General features: G+C 36.2%; 1 long non-coding RNA gene across 1 annotated transcript; it reads right to left on the reverse strand.

The window, feature by feature from the left end:
* Positions 1 to 1,672: 1,672 nt before the first annotated feature.
* Positions 1,673 to 16,884, reverse strand: LOC144294284 (uncharacterized). The gene is made up of 3 exons (XR_013361711.1): positions 16,787 to 16,884; positions 3,115 to 3,293; positions 1,673 to 1,747 (listed from the first exon to the last, which is right to left on the reverse strand). It is a non-coding gene; the product is annotated as an uncharacterized LOC144294284 (long non-coding RNA).
* Between the last annotated feature and the right edge of the window lie 4,953 nt (positions 16,885 to 21,837).

A 21,837-nucleotide genomic window follows, 5' to 3' on the forward strand; every position in this document is an offset into this window, starting at 1 on the left:
CTCCCTAAGAGTGAATTTAAACTGGTTCCAGTGTTCATTAGTCTCCACCCAATTCTGTACATCCAATCCCTCTAGAAGGAACTCCAAAGAGATTGTTACTGAATTCTCAGATCACAACTTTTTACAGAGGGGGGTTGCAGAAACAAAGTGAATAGTGTTGGGACATAGTTGGTGCCCAATGAATATTTATTGAAAACTACTTGAATATATCTGATGAGAATAATCATATGAGTAGTTCCAGAACTAGTGTGATAAATTATTGTTCAGCAAATGTTCCCTCACAACCTAATACCCCTGCCTCCTTGGAACTTCTCTGTCTTGTTGATGATGGGTTTGGCTATCTCACTTGTTTTAGCCAACAAGATGTTGGCAGAATGAAACTAGCAGAGGTTTGAAATGTGCCTGTCAGATTGCATGTAATCTTGCCTTTTGCTACAAAAATAACATGCTTAGGTAACCAGCCCTAGAGGAAAGAAAGATCTATAGAACAGATCTGGACCTAATCTAGAGTTTGGTACCAAGCCTAGCAAACCCAGTCCAGGCCAACTAAACTCCATCATCTTGCAGGTTGTGTGAAACCAAAATAAATGTTTGTTGGCCTAGGCCTACTGAGTTTTGGGATGGTTACTCAAGCAGCACACAATGGTAGAGCTAACTGATATAGTTTTGCCTATAAACTTAAAGACAACACAGTAAATTTTTAAAAATGTGAAAAAATATTAGCATCTATCAGAGTTAAATGTAAGAAATGGAGGAATGAAATGTTGCTTGGGAAAAACATAATTTAAGAGTAATAACCTAGTGTCTTCAGAGGGTAAGCTCTTGAGAGAAGGAAAATAGAAGAAATCAAACAAGAGATTATTCAAAATCTGGACCCATCAACAGTTGAGGGGCTAAAAATTTGTAAACAGAACACTCCAAAAGTGGGAAAGAAGTGGGAGGTAATCTACCAAAGATCTGTTTTTGACTAGGCTGCTTTATTTGTATGGGGTCTCTGTTTTATCCTCTGTGAAAGGAGGGAACAGCTGTAGATAAGCACTGTGGCATTAAAGCTGGATAAGCCTTTGAGATAGTTTTAAATCTAATTAGGAAAATAAGCTTAGAAAAGTATGTGGAGATAGATTCATCAGAAAATCAAATTCAATAAATAGATAAGGTTCTAGCTTGACGTAAAAATTGATTTGAACAGATTGTGAGTTTTTTGAGGTAGAGATATTTGGTGAAAGTTTCCCCATTTCCTTTTAGGTCACTTCCCTGCTAAACGTCAATGCAATATTTTAAGATATCCTTTATAGATTTCTAGTTTCCCATGTCAAGGAAAAAATGTATCTTTCAACAATCCCTAAGTGAAAAGATACCCTTTAAAACATTTCCATTAAAATAATCATAAAAGCAGATTACAAATAGAAATTGGTCAGTTTTTATGTATATGATCACTTAGTGACAAATTTGTATTAATTTTGTGTTCTTACACATCTAAGGGTCTAGGGGTAATAGAGATTCTAACAGATTCTGGAAGGTTAATAATATTAGCTTAATTAATAATATTGAATATCACTTGTTAATAATATTGAAACCATCCAATCTGTTGAATAGTACTATCAACATAAGCCTGAGAAATAAATGACATGACATAAATCCTATGTTTTATAGCAAATATGACAAAAGTACATTGCATTTTAATGGCAATTTATTTCCAAATGGCCACCTGATGGATTGTAAGTCTTTCTCGATGTGCAGTCATCATCTGTGAAGAATATGAATGAAAAGTGCAGTTTCAGACAGGTCCATGAATTACTAGTTGGATTTCACAAAAGCACTGCTGATTTACATTAAAGCTCATTACATTTTCTACCCAGTGTAAACCTTACTTAGAAATGGTAAACAATTTTAAGAATTTAAATATTGCCCAAACCTCAAGCTAAAATTCTTATTTGGTGTTTAAGTATATTTTTCATATGCTTGTAATTAACAGAAAGTATTATAAGGAAAATTGCACTCATCCAGTCATTCTCTATCCATAACTGACATTATATTCAGAGCCTTTCAAAACTTCTTTCGTTGGCTTTAAGCATAAGCAACATGACTTTCAACTTTTATTTTTATAAGCATAACTTTCACTTCTTAAAACTTTTAATCTCATTTCCCCTTTATATTTAAAGAGATTTTATCAGGTAGAAACTATTTGATGGTGGTTGTATTTCACAATTTATTACTATTCTATTGAAAATCAGGAATAACTTTTCATCATAAATTAGACAAAACCTTTAATAGTTTCTTGATTCAGAATTACTTAGTATTTTAAATAGTAAAAATGATGGCTTCAATATGGGCAATCAAAATGAGATCTATGCAGTCAAATAATAAAAATTATGGTTGAAAAATAAGATTTATAAAGAAAAAAAACATGACTAGGCAAAGAACTACATCAAAAATCTTTCAACAAGTAAGTTTTATAATGGGCATATGCACTAAACAGTTAGCTATTCTATAGAAAAACTAAATAAAAAGCATATAAAATATGCTGTATTCTCAATCCTTAGCACAAAGTTGTAACTATAATGTGCAAGCATTGGAATCTACAGAAATTGAAAGTGATTTACCATGTGTTAGCAATGCTCAGAATTTTTAAATTTTTTTTTAAGTATTCATTTATTTTATAGAGGGGCAAAGGGAAAAGGAGAGAGACTCCCAAGCAGAGACCCCTACCCCCAGATTGGAGCCCAATGCAGGGCTTGATCCCACAACCCTGGAATCATGGCCTGAACTGAAATCAAGAGTCAGAGGCTTAACTGATTCATCCCAGAATATATTATTTTTAAGAAAGACTAAATTTTTGTTTGACTTACTCTCAACCCTCTAGAGGATATTCTACTTCATAGAGAAATATTCCAAAGTAAGCATGAGAGAGAAGTCATAAGATAGCTGCTATCCTCAAATGGATATTGATTACTTAGTGTTTAAGGAATAGAGGCAGGATGGAGAAAATGTAATTAACAATATTAATAATTATTAATAATAATTATTAATAATTATTAATATAACAAAAGATTGAGTAAAATGCTATCAGAATATAAAAATATTCTACCTATGTTAAAAAGGGGAGAGGGGTACCTGGGTGGCTCAGTCCGTTGAGTGTTGGCCTCTTGATTTCATCTCAGGCCATGATGTAAGGGTCATAAGATTGATCCCTGGGTCAGGCTCCACACTCACCAAGGAGTCTGTAGAGATTCTCTCTCTCTCTCTCTCTTTGCCCCTCTGTGTGTGCTCTTTCTCTCTCAAAATCAGTAAATCTTTGTTAAAAAGGGGAGAGATAGATAAATATTTATTGATAGTCTCCTACGTAGCAGATATTGTATAAGGCTCTTAGCAGACCAGAAAGATAAAGAAACATAATTTCCACACTTTGAGGCTCATAATCTAGAAGGAAAGTTAGGAAACATTCCCATGGCAGCCTCTGAGTCCAAGAATGGCAAGACTGTATTTTATTCGATTTGACATCAAGTGATGAGTAGATGCTCACTAGATGCTGCATTCATAATTCAAGGGAGTCAATCCGTGACTTACACGCAGATACTTATAATGAAAGAGCTAAACATTCAACTTTTTTTCTTACTCAATCCTCATGACTTCTGAGATTGCAAGTATCAAATAAGAGTTGGAGAAGCTAAGTAAATTGCCCAAGTGACACAGCTAGTGTATTGTACTGTGCATCCAGGATCCAGGCTTTTAATCATATTTTTTCATATTCATAGTGATATGAGTTGTGAAAAGATGTAGCTGAATTGTTGTAAGGGTTAAAGATGGAATTATTCTAGAGAAATCGGTAGAGAAATTAAAGTACAGATGCTTGACCTAAATGTGTAGGATGGACAAAATTCAGATGGATGGGAGCAGGATCTAGACCTTTACTCTCCAGTAGCCATTAGCACATGTGGAAATTGAAATTTAAATTCACTAACATCAAATAAAATTAAGAATTTAGTTCCTCAGTTGCGCTAGCTGCACGCCGAAGTTTCGTTAACCACATGTGGCTTCTGGCTACCATGTTGGTCAGCACAGAGTCACAAAACATTTCCATTCTCACAGAAAGTTCTATTGGAGAGTGCTGTCTGAACGGAAGAGATTATGATCATTGTCAGCGAGAAAACAGCAAAGGAAGCTAGGAAGCAAAGTTCAAATCAGTCCAGAGAAGGTGGGGGTGTTGAGTTTGGTGAGAATAAAGGTCCACATAAGTGTAGGACATGATAAATAAGTGCCAGGTATATTTTGGATGGTCTTGAATGCCAGAGAAGAGAATTTATATGAATTTGGTATGCAATGAGAAACATTGAGGATTTCTTATCAAGGAAGTGATATTATCAGATCAATAATTTTAGAAAAATTATTGGGAGATGGTTCATAAAAGTGGTTGAAATAGAGTTGATATTTGGAAAACTGATTATGAAGCTATTGAGCTTGGGATGGAAAAGCTGTAAAGGATGTGAGAAACTTGAAGTACAGCTTAAAGACCTGACACTATAAGGAGAATGAGGACGAGAAGTTTGAGTAATTGAGAGAAGGCCAGTGGCAAGGTCAGAATTCTAGAAGTCAGGAAGAGGATGGAGCTTGCTTAGAAGGGAAACAAGTTCAATTTTGAACATCTTGAATTTAAGGTTCTTGTGAGACATTTGTCTGGAAATGTCCAGGAAGCACTAGGGAAACTTTCCAAATCCTTAGCTTATTTTCACAAGAAAGTCAATGACTGCCCTGTGAAAACGAATGAGATTGAGATCAAGAAAGTCATCGCAGGCAGGATAAACAATTTGCAAAATGGGAGGAGTGGAACCCAAAATGACATCAAAGTCAAGAGTTACAGAGGCAAGTATAAAAGTTTAAGTAAAAAGCCAAGAGTTGGTGCCAAGATGAAGCATTCTAACTTATTTTTCACAGTGTTGGAATATTGTACACATTTTTTATAGCCTTTGTAGTTGGTTTAACATCATTTCCCATGGGGCTAACTACTAGAAGAGTCCCCAGCAGTATCTGTTTCAGATTGTTTGCTATTATTTTAAATGTTTATCTCAATAGGACAATACCTTTAGTAGTATGTACCAAGAGTTATCAGGAATTCATATAGATTCTTTTAAGTTCTACTGTGGGCTTTCATACATGATACAAACTATTGATATATTTTATTGAAGCAGAAAAGACTGTAGGTAAGGTTATAAACTAATATCTCAGAGAATCGCAAGGTCTCCCTTTACCTTGATATTAATAGATTCTAAGATCTCTGTAGTGGTTTTCTCTCATGGGAATTTTTCTGTCCACCTTTTAGGTTCTGTTAGTCTAATTAGTAGTGGAGGGAGAGAACTAGCAATGTGATTTAAAAAAGAAAACAAAAAAAAGAAAAAAGAAAACAGAATCGGATGGTAAGATAAAGTTTTATGTATTTGTCCAACTTTGTGAGTAGTTACAGGAAGAGGTGGGGATAAAGATCTTTCTATCTTTCAGGAGATAGTTCAGTCTTTGTCACAAATGAAGACAAGGTACTTTTTTTGACAACCAGAATTTCAAGGAGCAAACTAATGTTAGATAAGAAGATTGGCCTAATACAGAATTTTGAGGTTTTACACAGTAGATTCCTGAACCTAAGGCAATTTTCCCCCCAGAACTCTACCTGTAGTATCGAACTTATAAACGCTAATTTTGTTCAGTGATTTTTGTTTTAAAAGGTTAAATGCCTGTAATTTATACATTTCCCAAGTCTGTAATTACTTAAAAACCCTTGAAACTCCTCCAGTTAGAGAATTGTTAATGAGTCGATTCATGATCCTCCTGTGAGATACCTTGAATTCAAAGGGATGGAAGCAGGTGCAAAAAACACAAGAGAGGCCACCTGAACCATCTATAGCAAAATCAAGACAGAAATTCACACCTCCCAAATCTCAGTGGCCTCTTACATTACTCAGAAGAAGCACGGTTGACGTGACAGCAAATGGAAGAGAATTAACACGAAGAAGATACCTTGATGAGAAGTCAGTCATTAACTATAGCAATTAACTGCAATTGCCAATACTCATGAAGGGTAAGATTTTTTACACAAGCAGCTATTACTCAATGAAAGATGACTCTCAAAAAATATATATATAAAAAAGATGATTCTCCCTAGTGATTATGGTGGTGTGACAGGCAAGCCACAGATCAGTTAAGATAAGTGAAAGTGAGTAATTATCTGAGCAGCTGTATTTCAAAATATGTACCTCGTACCATGAGACTAATGTTGACAGCATCTACCCAATTCCAAATATCCAAAGGAAAAGAGAGCACTTTACACTCCTCCCAATATGCTGTCTACACGGTGTCAAACACACAGGTGCCTGAAAGGATTCTTTGTTTTTCATTTAAATGATGAAGAAACTAGAATTCTTCTACCTTTTATTATTCTGATCTAGAGATGATTTTTTCCCCTCTTTTCCCCTTAATTCTAGCAACACAGTTAAGTGAAGACTGGAAACTAGAACTTAGAGAATCTTGTAAGTGATGTGTATTTTTTCCATTGGCACACATGAAAGGTTATTTTTTTGATGGCAAACTCAACATCACATGAATCATAGATAATAGCGAATATATCTTACATAAACGAAGGTAAATAATTATAATAATGAGGTGGATTTAATTCAGAGTTGAGAGTTCATGTGTAATAATGCTTATGTGGCACATTATAGGGCATATATTCTAAGCATTTTATAGGAAAAATTCAGAAACAAATTTTGGACTTTTAGAATCCATTTCACCAGCTTTAAATAAATATATGAATTATGCATCAACTGCTACATCTTGAAAAGCTTATGTATACATCTTGAAATGCTTATGATTACCTTTCAAAGGTAATCAGATAACTCACCTTAAGTCCCTTCGATTTATAATTTCAGCTACATTTACAAATTAAAATTCATTAGGAATGGGCAAATTTGTATACTGTGAAATTAGATTGAACTATCTATATGCCAGCCCTTATAATAATAGTCTTGATTTTATAAAAGGCTCTTTTGTGCAATGGTGAAGAGAGCATTATCTGAAAGAAAACTGTTTGGATTTCAGCTCCTCTAATTACTAATGGTAAGATCTTGGTCCTGTTAATCAAGCCTCTGTTTTTCCAACCATAAAATGAGCATAATAAATGAGAAGTACTTAACTTCTAGGGATATTGTAGCAAATTAGTTAATATATGTATAAAGCCCTTACCCCTTAGCATTTACCAGATAATAAGAACTAGGAAAGTCTGACTGGATATTATCATAGGCCTATTATATGCTTAGCTGAAGGTCAATACGTGGGCAGGAGAAAAGATTGCAAAAGTTACACTTTGATAGTAATAAAATTAAAATCCCACATGATAGATACACTTTTAAAGCATTAAGATTTTAAGAACACTCTCCTCTATCAACAGGGAACACTATATTTAACCACCACTCAAATAACTTAAGATTGGCATCTCCTTCCCTTAACTACTTGCTCACTAAGAAGCTTTTCTTTATTTCTAAGATTTCCACACTTAAAACTTATGAAGATTAAGTGAAAGTGACTTACATAGGAGCTTCTGTGATATCATAAAGCCAATCAGATGAAGAATATAAAGGAGTGCTACACATAAAACAGTGGATAATATCCACACTTTAAATTAGCCCTGATAATGGGGCAAATATACCCTGGATAATTCATGTTCACGGAGAACTCTAAGAGCTTGTTTTGTTTAAGTCTCTTCTGTTTCTGGGTTTTTAATTGATTTTTGGTTGAAATGGCAAACTCAAAGATACACCTACTTCTCTGTGTTATACTTTGCTGCTTTATTCTTTATTAGCGAGCATCGAAATGGCCCAAATTAGAAAGTAAAGCTGCCTCAGACTGAACTGTCTTTCCTATACTCATTGTAGGACTTACTCATTTTTTTTTTTTAGATTTTATTTATTTATTCATGAGAGACTCAGAGAGAGAGGCAGAGACACAGGCAGAGGGAGAAGCAGGTTCCATGCAGGGAGCCCGACGTGGGACTTGATCCTCGGTCTCCAGGATCATGCCCTGAGCAAAGGCAGATGATCAACCACTGAGCCACCCAGGGTCCCCCTTCCCGTTTTTTTTTTTTTTTTTTTTTTTAATGGAATCATTCTTTAGGTCTGAGCTCAAATGTTGAATCCTTTGATAAGCCTTCCTCGTTGGACTCTCCAGTTAGCAGTAATCACTTCTTCCTCTGTACTCACACTAGGCATTTTTTAAAATAGAAATATCTATAGTTCATTAAAAGCAAACGCAGATCTCTCAGGGTGAAAAAAGGAAGGAAACCTTTGCTTAAAAGGTGTGAATAGGGACTTGAAGTTCTGAGGTCTGATCTGCAGGCATTTACTTAAAAATCTCCTATGGAATACAGCCAACAGTATGGGGGCCTCCTAAGGGACTCTCTTCCAGGAATGTTTCTGTCTGAAGATGGACTTTCTACTTCTTCCCTTAATTCTATCAACATGGTCAAATGAAGACTGGAACTTTAAAACAGAGCATTAAAAAAAAAAAAAAAAAAACCTCAAGAGAAATAGGAAGGGTCCAAAGTGTATTGCGTGTGACCGGACAATGTGGCTTATCCCAGCACAAAGGTTTGAGTTTGTTAAATGCTATTTGGAAGATGAGCTGTATCATTTTGATTTTTGCTATACTAACTATATTAATCACCAAAAATGATATAAACTCCCATTAGTGTTTTATAATTTCTTAGCTTCCCATATTGACTAGCACTGTGTTGTGCACATAATACATAAATTCAATTTGTAACATAAATCATGAATACATGAGAACTTTGATTTCAAAGTTTAGCTTTAGAAGATTGACAGATTGACAAAGTATAAATATGCCACTATCATATATGAACTTTTGTGACTTTGACCTTCAAGGTCGTATAATAAATTATTTTTGTTTCTATTTTTCTTCTTCTGAAAAAAGATAGATAAAAGCCTAGCATCCAAAATACACAAAAATTCATTAATGGGAGATACCTTAATCTTAGCCTTTCTTGGTCTTTCAGAAACATTGAGACCTGTGATTTTGTTTTCCCATCCTAAATTTGCAGGCAATTACTTCTGAAGACTCCAACTTTAGAATGACATTAGGATTATGAAAGAAGTATTTGTCCTTTGAAGCTTATTTCAAAATATCGGAAAGCTTGAAAGGAGGAGTTTTTCTTTGTTTTAAGCTGCAGAGCCTTGAACTTCTAGGACGAAAGAGGAAGGGGAGTGGTGGCAAAAACTGCAACTAAACCTTACCCTAGAAGAGAAACTGGTCAAACACGGATGGTCATGCTTGGGTTAGCCCTGCTCAGACTTGCTACTCATTGCATCATCCTTCCCCTTCTGTCCAGCAGACATACCCGTTTCCATCTAGCAGCAATCAGTGAATCATGTCAACTCCTAAGTAGGACATTGTGATTTTTACTTTCTTAAGGTCCACTTACTGCTTTTGCCTCCAATCACCTTTTTCTTGCTCCATGTCTGTTTGCTATCAACCCCACATCATTATTTGCCAACACCTGGTTAGGGAAATAGGTTTAGAAGGACATTTTGAGTGAAGAAAGGTTTTAGAAATAATTAGACTAGAATTCAGGAGAGCTGGTTTTATTCTGGTCCCGGTTATTTTTATTTAAATTTTTTTTAATTTTTATTTTTTAAGAGAGCATGAATGAGCAGGGAGGGGGAGGGTCAGGGGAGTCTTGCAGAGCCAGTTGCAGGGCTCAGTCTCACGACCCTGAGATCAGGGCCTGAGCCAAAACCAAGAGTCAGATGCTGAACTGACTGCATGGCTCAAGCCCCCTGCAGTTGCTTTTAAATAGCTAACCTTGAATGGATCCCATTGTGGTTCTTGGTATAATTTGTAAAATTATTTGTTTGGAATAAGTAGGATTCATGAGTTTTTACTAGTCTCTTAGTTTATGGTTCTACAGAGGTTACTTTTAAAAAATAGACCTTGTTGATACAAACAATGCACTAATAAGCATAGAAGTAGATGCAACAGTACAATAATGTGAAAGTACAACGCCCACAGAGTAACAGGATCAAAACGGTTGATGAGGGAAGAGAGGAAAATAGGAAAGCAGATACAGACCTAGGTACAATGGTACCTGCCTTCCAGATTTGTCTTGTAAAACTTATTCTGCACAACAGAAATTGTTTTACGTAGCAGAATGTGCTGACAGTTTAGGGTGTTGCTTAATTATGACACTGATTACTAATTTACAGTGATGATGCCTGATTTGATTTTTTACTTTAGTATCTTTTGCTTCACTTTTTATTTGTATTTTTTTCTTTATAATTAAAAAAAATTTTAAACATGCAATGAAGAAAAACTAAAAAAAAAAAAAAAAAATTCCTCCAACCTTACCATCCAGAATCATTTTGCCATTTTTGAAATCCAGTGTTTTACTTGCACAGAAAAGTTAGGGTTCTTCCAAAAGATCCTACGACAAGGATCTGAGTGCACATCCTTTATTTTGAGGTAAGCATGGGAGATTGTCAGGGCAGTGGGACAGTAAGGGGAGGGAAAGCAGCCAGAAAAGAGCACACTATTTAGTCTGCTTCTGTGGGGGTAACTGGAGTCGATCTCTTGGAGAAATCCTGGGAAATGCTATAAAACACAGGTCTCAGTGATCCTACCTGAAGTAGGGGGGCTGGATTTAGGGCTATTAGGGGTGGATATCAGTCTCTCAGCACTTCTGTGTCACAATGTGGACAGGAACATTGTGGGCTTCCCCAGTTGAGAGGGATGGCATTGGGCATGGAAATGCAGATACTGGCAGTAGGGAGTCAGCTGTAGTGCACAGGAGGGTTGAAGGGAAATGGGAAGGCACTGAAAATATCTGCTTCGACATATCAGCTGATTTTTTTAAGCAAATCAATCCTATATTTTTGTAATAAAGATGAAACATGTTTATCTTAAATGTTAGAAAAGTGAAAATGACACAAATGTTTTAAAATCACTCCAACTTGGCCATCTGGTAGTACTCATCATTACATTTGGTGAACACCATTCTCCTTGTGTGCAGATGGAGAGAGAGATTCAATGAATTCATTTTTGGAAAAATTCCTTATATCTTTGGATACATCTGCATTTCTTTGCTCAGATATCTTTTTCTTTCTTTTTTTATTTATTTTTTAATTGGTGTTCAATTTGCCAACATATAGCATAACACCCAGTGCTCATCCAGCCAAGTGCCCCCCTCAGTGCCCGTCACCCAATCACCCCAACCCCCCGCCCACCTCCCCTACCCCTTGTTCATTTCCCAGAATTAGGTGTCTCTCATGTTGTGTCACCCTCACTGATATTTTCACTCATTTTCTCTCCTTTCCCTTTATTCCCTTTCACTAATTTTTATATTCCCCAAATGAATGATACCATATAATGTTTGTCCTTTTCTGATTGACTTACTTCACTCAGCATAATACCCTCCAGGTCCATCCACCTCGAAGAAAAAGGTGGGTATTTGTCATTTCTGACGGCTGAGGAATATTCCATTGTATACATAGATCACATCTTCCTTATCCATTCATCTTTCAGTGGACACCAAGGCCCCTTCCACAGTTTGGCTATTGTGTGGACATTGCTGCTATAAACATTGGGGTGCAGGTGTCCTGGTGTTTCACTGCATCTGTATCTTTGGGGTAAATCCTCAGCAGTCTTTGCTCAGATTTCTTTTTTCAAATGTGCTACATATCCTTATGTTGGATTTTCTTTTTATTTTTTTTAAAGATTTTATTTATTTATTCATGAGAGACAGAGAGAGAGAGAGAGGCAGAGGGAGAATCAGGGTCCCTGCAGGGAGCCTGATGTGAGGGGCTCGATCCCAGGACCCTGGGATCACGACCTGAGCCCAAGACAGGCGCTCAACCAGTGAGCCACGGGTGCCCCAGATTTTGTCTTCAATATCTCTTAGTCCTCTTATGATTGCTTTATTTATTTTCTTGTTTGTTTGCCTCTTTCAATATGAATTTACTGAAAGTATCTCAATCTTTCCCCAAGGTCAGCATTTCAATATTTAGTAAATTCTATTTTATATTTGGCCTTCTTTAATTTATTCATTTCTGTGACTATATTTGTGGTCTTCTTTTGCTTTCCTAAATCTACAGCCTCCCTCTCTTCCTCAATTTTTATTGTTCATCCTCTAATCTTTGAGTTCTTGAATTCAGGTTCTTATTATTCTCTAAGGTGAGATCATTGTGATGAATTTTCTTGTGCTTTGAGGGTTGTCTTTTTTATTTTGTTTTTACATTTAGAGTCTTTATCTTTCCTTTGAAAGTTACATTCCTTTCTTTCTTCCTCTTCTCTGCACATGTTTTGTTTTGTTTCAAAATGTTTGCATATTTTCCGTGGCATTTCACATTGCTCATAAGTAAGCAGTTCTATTTAGCCTTTTTTCCTTCAGCAATGTGAGTATACTTATGATTCTTCCTAGTATAGCTGACCCAAGTTTCTTTTGTCCTTCTAGCTACTGTTTAGGAGAGATTTTGTTTTTCATCCATATTTAGTAGATGGATAGCATGGCAAGGGTTGGGTAGGAACTCAGCCAAAGTGGTATGCATTCTTTAAATACCATAGCTCTCATCTCTCTTCTGAGATTTTGTTAAATATCCCATAGAAGAATTCAAACCATCTAGTTTGCTGAGTCACATTCTTATAGAGTCTATACTTACTTGGGTTTTATACTATTTCCTCAATTCACTGTGTTTGCTTCAGTTTTCCAGGTTAGTAGCAATTCAGCTTAGGTTCAGAATAGAAGGAAAAATTAGTCTGTCGCTTTACTGTCTCTTAAATCCAAAATGCTTAGCAACTAATATTGTCCAAGCCTCATCTTCAGATGAAGAATACCCAAACATTGACTGGGCTAATCTACTTATAATGAAATTACAGATATATGGGTTACATGCCATCCATGATGGGCCAATATTGGGTAAGGCTATTTTTTTTAACCTTCGTGACAGGACAAAAGAACATGCTATAGTCCCATTTTAAGGCCTTACTTGTGTTTCTGGCATTCTATTTTAGAAATGGCTTTCAGTCAGGGGTGCATGGGTAGCTCAGTTGGTTAAGCTTCTGACTCTCGATCTCAGCTCAAGGTCTTTTTTTTTTTTTTTTTTTGAGATTTTATTTACTTATTAGAGGGAGAGTAGGGGGGTAGGAGCAGAGGGCAAGAGATAAACCCAGAGCCTGACCTGGGGCTTGATATCAAGACCCTGAGATCATGACTTGAGCCAAAATTAGGGCTTGAATTCTTAACAAACTGAGCCACTCAGGTGCCCCTCGGCCCAGGTGTTGCTCTTGGGGTCTTGAGTTCAAGCCCTGCATTGGGCTCCATCCTGGGAATGGAGCTTACTTAAAAAAAAAAAAAAAAATTAAGCTTTAGTCAGTCAGTGCCCAGACCTATTCTTAAGTGATACTAGCACATTACATAACTACAATTAAAAAAAAAAAAAATCTTTGTAACACACAGAAAGAATTCCTATACTGAAGCAAACACTAAAATATCTGGGCTTTATAATAGTCTCCAGTTAGTTTATTTGATGATTCTAAATAGACATATTGTGATTTAAAATATGCAACCTAGAAACAGGACAATTAAAGGAGACCTCCAAGAGCATCATCAAATTAGATAAATATATAAGTAGGTTAAAAGCATCCATATCAGGACCCACAGCAGATGGGAAAAAAAATCACTGAATCATGTTTAATAAAACAACAAAGAGCAAAAGGATGGTGAAGCCACCTCACTTAGGAACAAGGAACAGTGAGATGGTGTTATCACCCCTAAATCTGAAGGAGCGAAGAGAAGGAAGGTTTACAAACCAGGTGTTGGCCATACGAGGGGGCTTTCCTTTTTATGGAGGAACACATACACAACTAAAATCCTGGCTGGGGTGGGGGGAAATTGAGTAGTGGGGAAGGAATACTTTCTGATCCTTCTCTTCTACCAACCTCCAATCTCCTATCAGTGCCTCCCACTGGCCAAACTCAAAGGGAGCAGAGGGCAGGAGACCAGGTGTGAAGAGAGTAGAGTCAATCCCCTGGGGTATAAGGCAGAGAAGAGTGGAGGATGGTTCTAGAAGGGCAAACAGAGACCAGTCAGCACAATATCTCATACCTGATATTCCATCTTCAAAAATCACTTAACAGGAATGAGCTCTTTGGGTATACAAGTAGGAACATAATTCCCTGCATTTACATAAATGTATAAAACCAATTATATGTCATTTGTAAAACAAAATTGTGTCGCTCACATTTTACATATGTAGGCACTCAGGTGCAGAGTTGGTCCTACTGTTTCTGTAGCGAATGCTTATTGAGTGCTATATGCAGGGGACTTTTCCAAGGGCTTTACGTGGATTTGCTCATTTCCTCCTTAGTGTAGTAGGCGGTATCATCCCATTTTGCAGGTGAGGAAACTGAAGCTCAGAAAGGTTGCCTCAGGTTAATAACAAGAAGTGGGATTCTAAACTGAGCCGGGATGCTAATTTGGCCCTCTGGCAAAATCCCCACATTAAGTCCACAGTGTTAGCATGCAGACCTTGTCAGTTGCTTAATCTGGGAGTCTCATGAGTCTTTGTCATTTTTATTATACTTGAGTAATAATCAGTTGGCAAACTAACTTAGTCTGAAGAGATGACCCACCTCCCAAACTCTGCATGTCTGAGAATCAGAATCTAGGATGTTCTGTGTTGGAAGGAATCTTCGCCAGCCCTTTCTTCAGTTGTGACTGAACCAGTCATATCCCCTCTCTAATCTCATTAGCATCTTGCTAATTCACTTACTAGATCAGATGTAGCTCCTGTTTTTTAAGCTTTAAAACCATCCTTCTAAAATACTGTACAGCTCCTTAACTATGGCACTATGAAGGTACTTTGCATCAGATACGATTCTAATGGCAATTTGTGTCAATTCTTTCAAAGGGAAATAAATGTAATTAAGTTTCTTCTTATGAAACAGAATAAAGAATATGGAGATTCAGTAAGAGAAGTAATGATCTCGGTAGGTTTTGAGAGTGAAAATAGGAATAAAAAAAAAAGGAATTAAATACAACTGCATAGAATTTATCTTTATAAGTGGAAGGTCAGTTTGGGAAATGTCTTATTTAACTTGGGCTACCCTAACAAAATGCCATAGACTAAGTGTCTTAACAGAAATTTATTTTCTCATAGTTGTGGAGGCTGGAAGTCTGAAATCAGGGGACATAGTGGGATTCTGAAGAGAACTCTTTTCTTGACTTGCAGATGGTCACCTTCTTATTGTGTGCTGACTTGGCCTTTCCTTGGTATGTGTCTGTAAAGAGAGAGAGAGGGATCTCTTCCTCTTTAAAAAAATTTTTAAAAAAGATTTTATTTATTCATTCATGAGAGAGACAGAGACAGACAGAGACATAGGCAGAGGGAGAAGCAGGGAGCCAGATGTGGGACTTGATTCCAGGACCCCAGACTCACCCACTGAGCCACCCAGGTGCCTCATCTCTTCCTCTTCTTCTCAGGTCTACAATTCTACTGAATTAAGATCCCATCCTTATGAACTCATTTAACTTTAATTTCTTCCTAAAAGCCTTAGTTTCAAATAGTCATATTGGGGTATCAGCTTCAACACATGAGTTTTGTGAGGGACACTCTCAGCCAATAAAGTACTTTTCTTTCTGATCAGATTAATAAAATTATTCTGAACTTTGTCAAAAACACTTATCACAGCAAATTTACATTTAAAAAAGGAATAATAACCCAAGAAAGTTTAAAAACTAAACCATCAATTACTGATACGTGACTTTCTAGATATAGGCCATAGCATAGAATTCTAATTTATTCTTAGCTTCAAGATAAACTGATATATAGTTTCTAACTAGATTGGACTTGACATTGCAAAGATAATCAATATTTCTCTTAGTCATTGCCTTTTCCCCCAGTCAATGTAAATGCAGATGACTATGGTCCTTAGGGTGGGTGGAAGGAGATGATTAGCTTGGGTCTCTTCCTGTGGGACTTCAGCTGGTTTAGAGTAGTGCATCAAGGAGGTTGTAAATTGGGGGAAAAATTATATGCTAAGGTCATTTGTGTCAAAAAGACTTAAGGTTCAGATGAATACAATCTACCCATTATCCCCAGCATCCCTCAAATGAGTTATTTCCTAGCTCTACCTACAAGAGCTTTGGTGCTGACCTTGCATGACTTCTTTCTACTTTGAGTTTCTTTAGATACAGCTTTTAACTAAGTTTCTTAGAAACACTAATACTTGGGAGTAGCAGGATATGTTGTTTGTAGAGGGTCCTGGGCAATTCTAGAGACAGCCCAGAAGGGTGGTAGTAAAGAGATTTATAAGTATGGTTAGTTGGGATACAATTTCACAAGACAACTTATGCCTTTCACTTAGCAACTTGTATGACTATGTAATCTTGTAGACTTCAGTTTATTTATTATATGAGTCTAATAATATCTAATACATAGTGTTGTGAGCACTACATTATAAATATGTAGATATCTACACATATTCATGTATCTGCATAACTACATATGGATCTATCTATTTACAGGGAAAAGTCCTTTCCCATATGACCACTTAATGCTATTTATTATTGTTCTTATTTGGAATTAAAATTTCTATTTCAAAATCTTTGATAGATACTTTTATCACAGGTCCAATTTAGTTAAACATCTATGTGTTTTTAAAGAGAAAAGCAAGAATAAGTTTAAAGTTATAGACGAAATCATAAAAATAATTCATAAAATCGAATTAGGTAAATTACCCAAGTTTGCAAAAGATACATCTTATCTGGCTCTGATTTCCTTAATGAGTAAAAATGACCTCTGTTGAATCATAAGACTGCATCTGTTGTTCTGTTATCTGGGGGAAAAAAATAACATGCTTTGGACTTTAATACTGAAAATAAACTTACAATACCAAAAAAAATCAACCTGTTTTCTATTACAATAAGCTTAATCACTAAGATATTTCCCTCCTTTTTTTAAAGCGGAAAAAGAATATGTTACATGGGCTTATTCATGGGCCCATGAATACTAGCAAAACCCCAATGACAGCCTGTATTGTCATCATTTTTCAGGCGCTCAGATAAAAAGCTTTACAATGCCACATGGAGCATCTAAGTTAACAATATGTGTATGATTAACATACAATGTATATGATTAATACTAGAGGATTGCTATTGATTGTAAAAGCAAGTTTAAATTACAATTGTTAAAACAGTTAACAGTCAAACTTAAACAATCGAAAGGAACAATACAAGAAACTTTATTTTCCTGAACTATTTAAGACAACCTGCCAACGTGGTGTCCCATCACCCCAGAACACTGCGACGTGTATTTCTTACAAACAAGGATGTTTCCCTGCACAACTAGAATGCAACCACTGGATTCAAGGAATTGCCACAAATATATTACTCACATTGAATCCTCAGACCCCACGTCCCAATAATGACTTTGTAATAAAAGGCTCCAGCTTAGAATCACAAGGTATACGTAGCTGTTGGGTCTTTTTAGTATCTTTCCCCTGGAACAATCTTCTCAGTGTTTCTTTGGCTATCAATACCTTGATGCATGAAATGTAAAGGCCCACTATTTTGTAGAATGTTCTCAGTTTGGGTTTGTCTGATGTTTCCTCATGATTGGACTTAGGCTGTGCATCTTTGGTAGGGATATCACAGAAATAATGCTGCATTCTTGTGTTCTATGAGACGGCACACAATTCTAGTAAGTTCCATTTTACTAAAGAAGCCCCCCTTGATCACTATAGCAAGGTGGAATCTGCAAACTTCATATAAAGTTCATTCTCCTGTAGTAATCTTTGTTTTGTGAGCTGGTACTTTGACACTGTATTACTACCTCCTTCCTCACCAAACTTTCAATTTATTCATGTATTTGTACCAGAATGGGCTTATGGTTTCCTATATTATTCAACAGGTTGTAGTTGATCCCTACCATTATTATTATTATATTTTTGATATCTATATTGATCCTGATTGGGTCACCCAGGGAGAACCACTCCTACGTACAACCTTTTCACCCTCCTTAGGCTTTTACACCCCATCCCCTGCTGCCTTCCTACAGGGAAAATGCCCTCAGCCTACTGGGGCTCGGGTACCCTAATCTGGGCCACTGGCACACATGTCTACCTTGCTCTTCTCTCCCTAATAGCTTTAGGACTAAGTTGGGGGGAGGGTAGGAAAAGGAAAAAAAAAAGGCAAAATTATAATTTTATAATAAATTGTGTAGTTTTAAAATTCAGCTTAAAAAAGATTCCCCAATTTCATATAAAAAAAGAAACCCATCAATTTAGTCAATTCATACCTCTATTTGAGCATACTGGTCAGAAATTGCTTCCAAGTTTCTTTTAAATAAATCTTCTTAGTGTTTGTCTACGAGTGCCTCCTGAGTCGGCAGGAAAGAACATTGAGGGGAGGATCTAGTCACTCGAAGGAAAGAAGACTATGATGGATTTCTGAAAGGCTTCTTTCAGAAGCTCTACAAGTATGCAATTTAAAGTGTCTGTTCACTAAAGAAAATAATAGAGCATGGAATAAATGAAAGATCTTTTTTGATTATGGGGTAAAAACATGCCCTTTTAAGGTTGTAGAACTGTCATGGTGCAACCAAATTTAAGACCTGTGCATTTTCCGCTGTTCAAATGTAAACTTTAACCCTGATCTGACCTCAGTTGGGTGTATACTGTTGAAGAAACCTGTCTGCACCGAGAAAATGTCCAGACAGGAGGGAGGCCAACCAAGTGAACTGAAGTTTCTGAGGCTCCCACTGCCCTGAATGATCTGTCGTGCTCTCCGGCATTCAAAACCTATACTGCTTGGTGATATCTCCTCTACTGCTGCCTCATATCAGTTCTCCTGCTTATAAACATTTTATATTTCTGTTTTGTTTCATCAATTAGGCTGTAAACAATTTAATTATACAGATGATACATTTGATAACTATTCTCTTTTTTTTTCCCTCTGGATATCACCCAAAAAAGCAGGAGGTACATAATTTTATTTATTTATTTATTTATTTATTTATTTATTTATTTATTTATTTGGAGGTATATAATTATAGAATGAATGAATGAATGAATCATTGGTCTAATCAATCCGTTAACTTGGGTACCTGGTCTTAAACATTTTTCCACACTAAAGGCTTGGGTTTTCAAGAAAGAATGAAAGGAAAAGAAAAGCTCTGGCTTTTAATGTTCACATTTTCACTTGTTATAGGTTCTGTAACTTAATTATCTCATACATTTTCCCCCCACTTTTATGTAAGAAAACTATGATGACATTCTTAGGCAATTCATCCCCCTATTTGCACATATGATAAGAAATTGATAGGGCAGAGGAGAGAAACAATTTTAAAATCTAATATTCCAACCCTGCCCCAAAGAAAATGCTTCAACATCATCAGATATTTGGTGATGTTAATGGAAGAAAATTACCAATGTCGTAAGGGCAAATACACCGCTTTACCCACCAGAGTTTGCCTGTTTTTCCAACATGCTTTAACTATACCAGTTATCTTTAATCAGAAATTCAACAAATCTTGAGTATTATTATTATTACATTGGATGACAAACAGAACATCTTTCCAGAACAGGACTTAAAGTACACCTTCAGCATCAAGCAAATGCTATTCTGAAACCATTTTGAGACAGTATTTTACATAAAGAGGTTGAAAGTGTAACAACAAAGTTGTGTGCTCTTCTTTCTAAATGTACTGTTTTTTTCTCAGTGACTATTACTAATAGTAATTGCACCAGATGCTGAGTTGAGGATTTAATAGATAAAACAGAACCAATATGCCCAGCATACGAGTATACAATTAGCATACCCTCTAATCCTCTTTGTTACGAACCAAGCCAGGTATGACATGATCCCCCTGCCCTTCTGGAGCTCATCTCTTATTACCCACTCCTCTATTTCTTTACAGGTTCCAGCCCCTGGGAAAGCCCAGCTAGTTTTACCTTTGTGCCTTTATTTGTGCTTTTCTCTCTGCTTGGACTGTTAGTAGTCCAAAGAGTGGTTTGGTGGGTATAAAGAGAGTGCAGTCAGTCATCTGTTTTGTGGGGTTTTGGGTTTTTTTTTTTTTTTTTGTATCAGCTCCTTCTATCTCAAATTAATATGCATCATGAGCAAATAGAGTGTGTTTTCTATGCAAATGCCATTTCTAAAAAAGTCCTCTCAAACTTCTTCCAACCAGATTGCTTCCCCTGTATAGGAAATCTGGAGTCCACGCTCTAAAATGTCTTTCCCTGTTTCTCTACGGCCAGCCTCTCACTGCGAAAGGCTCAGGTCAAAGGCCAACCCTTCAGAAGCATCATGTCATTTTCTTCCTCACTTTAGAGTCCCTCTTTCCTTACTGTGTTCTTTATCATGTTTTGTTTTTTTCATAGCACTTGTAATGATTTGAGATGAATTTATCTTCATCATCTTCTACTCATCATTTATACCTTTGCAGTCAATCATAGACACCATTGAGAGTGGAGATTGTGTATATTTTGTCCCTACTATGCCCCAACTCTTTAAGACTTTATTTATTCATGAGAGACAGAGAGTGAGAGAGACAGAGATATAGGCAGAGGGAGAAGCAGGCTCCATGCAGGGATCCCGATGTGGGACTCGATCCCGGGACTCCGGGATCACGCTCTGGGCTGAAGACAGGCACTCAGCCACTAAGCCACCCAGGCATCCCACCCCAACTCTTTTAATGGTGACGACTGATACCCAGTAGGCACTCAAAGTCTGCTTAATGCATAAAAGATTATTTCTTTGCTTGAGAAAATTGGATACTTGGCCCAATTCTGATCCACATGACTCTAGCAATTATATTTAGCAATCCTATGACAATTTCAATTGCCCTCTAACCAGTATTTCTTCAGAATATTTAAATCTTGCCCTATTCATAACAAGATACTTTTAAATAAGAGCAAATGAGTGGGCTGGAAAACACAAAATCCTATTTATTAGAATTCTACTTTTAGACTCAATTAGTCAAGAGGAATTTCCTCATCCCTTTTCCCAGGCCTGGAATGGCCCCACCATTCATTCCACCCATTGCTCCAGCTAGAAATTTGGAAGTTATATGTGGTCTATACTGTTCCCTCTTCCTCATCCCACATTCAACAAATCCTATTGATCATGTCTTCTAAATATCTTTCTAGCCATTCATAATGGTGCCCACTCAGGTTCTGATCTCCTCATGTCCCTATACACTTTGTTGAGTTTGGGGTTTTCCCTATTTTTAAGGTAATTTTTCTTTATTTTAAAAATTTTAAAGAAAAATATGTTTAATTGAAGTATAGTTGACATATGTTAATTTCAGGTGTACACATAATTTTTTCTTAAAAATATAGTTTAATTTCCTCACATTTTTGCAATATTTTTCAAGGAAGAATCATGGTTAAAGTCAGGAAAAATTATAGATATCATTGGTAAAAATGTACAGACTTTTAAGCAAATAGATTTCAAGTATAATTATTAATTTTTAAGAAAATACATTGTATTCCTCTCAAAAGGTAAAAGAGATCCCTGAGATACATTAATGTTCAGAGAATTTGATAGATTTTTTTTCTAGATGACATCAAATATAATTGTCAACAAAACTAAAATACAATGTAAGTTCTTTGTATTTGCTCTAGATTTGGAAACTATAAGGTTGTTTTAGTTTCATGTTACAATTTGTACTGAAGAAAATAATCTGTTGTGGTTGGATGATAACGTAGTATTTGAAGAATTGTTTAAGAGAAAATGTTGAAAGCAAAAATTGAAGTTACTCCTCATGACAAAGGCAAACTCTATTTTAA

The sequence above is a fragment of the Canis aureus genome, chromosome 22 (genome assembly GCF_053574225.1).
Source record: "Canis aureus isolate CA01 chromosome 22, VMU_Caureus_v.1.0, whole genome shotgun sequence".
In the NCBI taxonomy this organism is placed as follows: domain Eukaryota; kingdom Metazoa; phylum Chordata; class Mammalia; order Carnivora; family Canidae; genus Canis; species Canis aureus.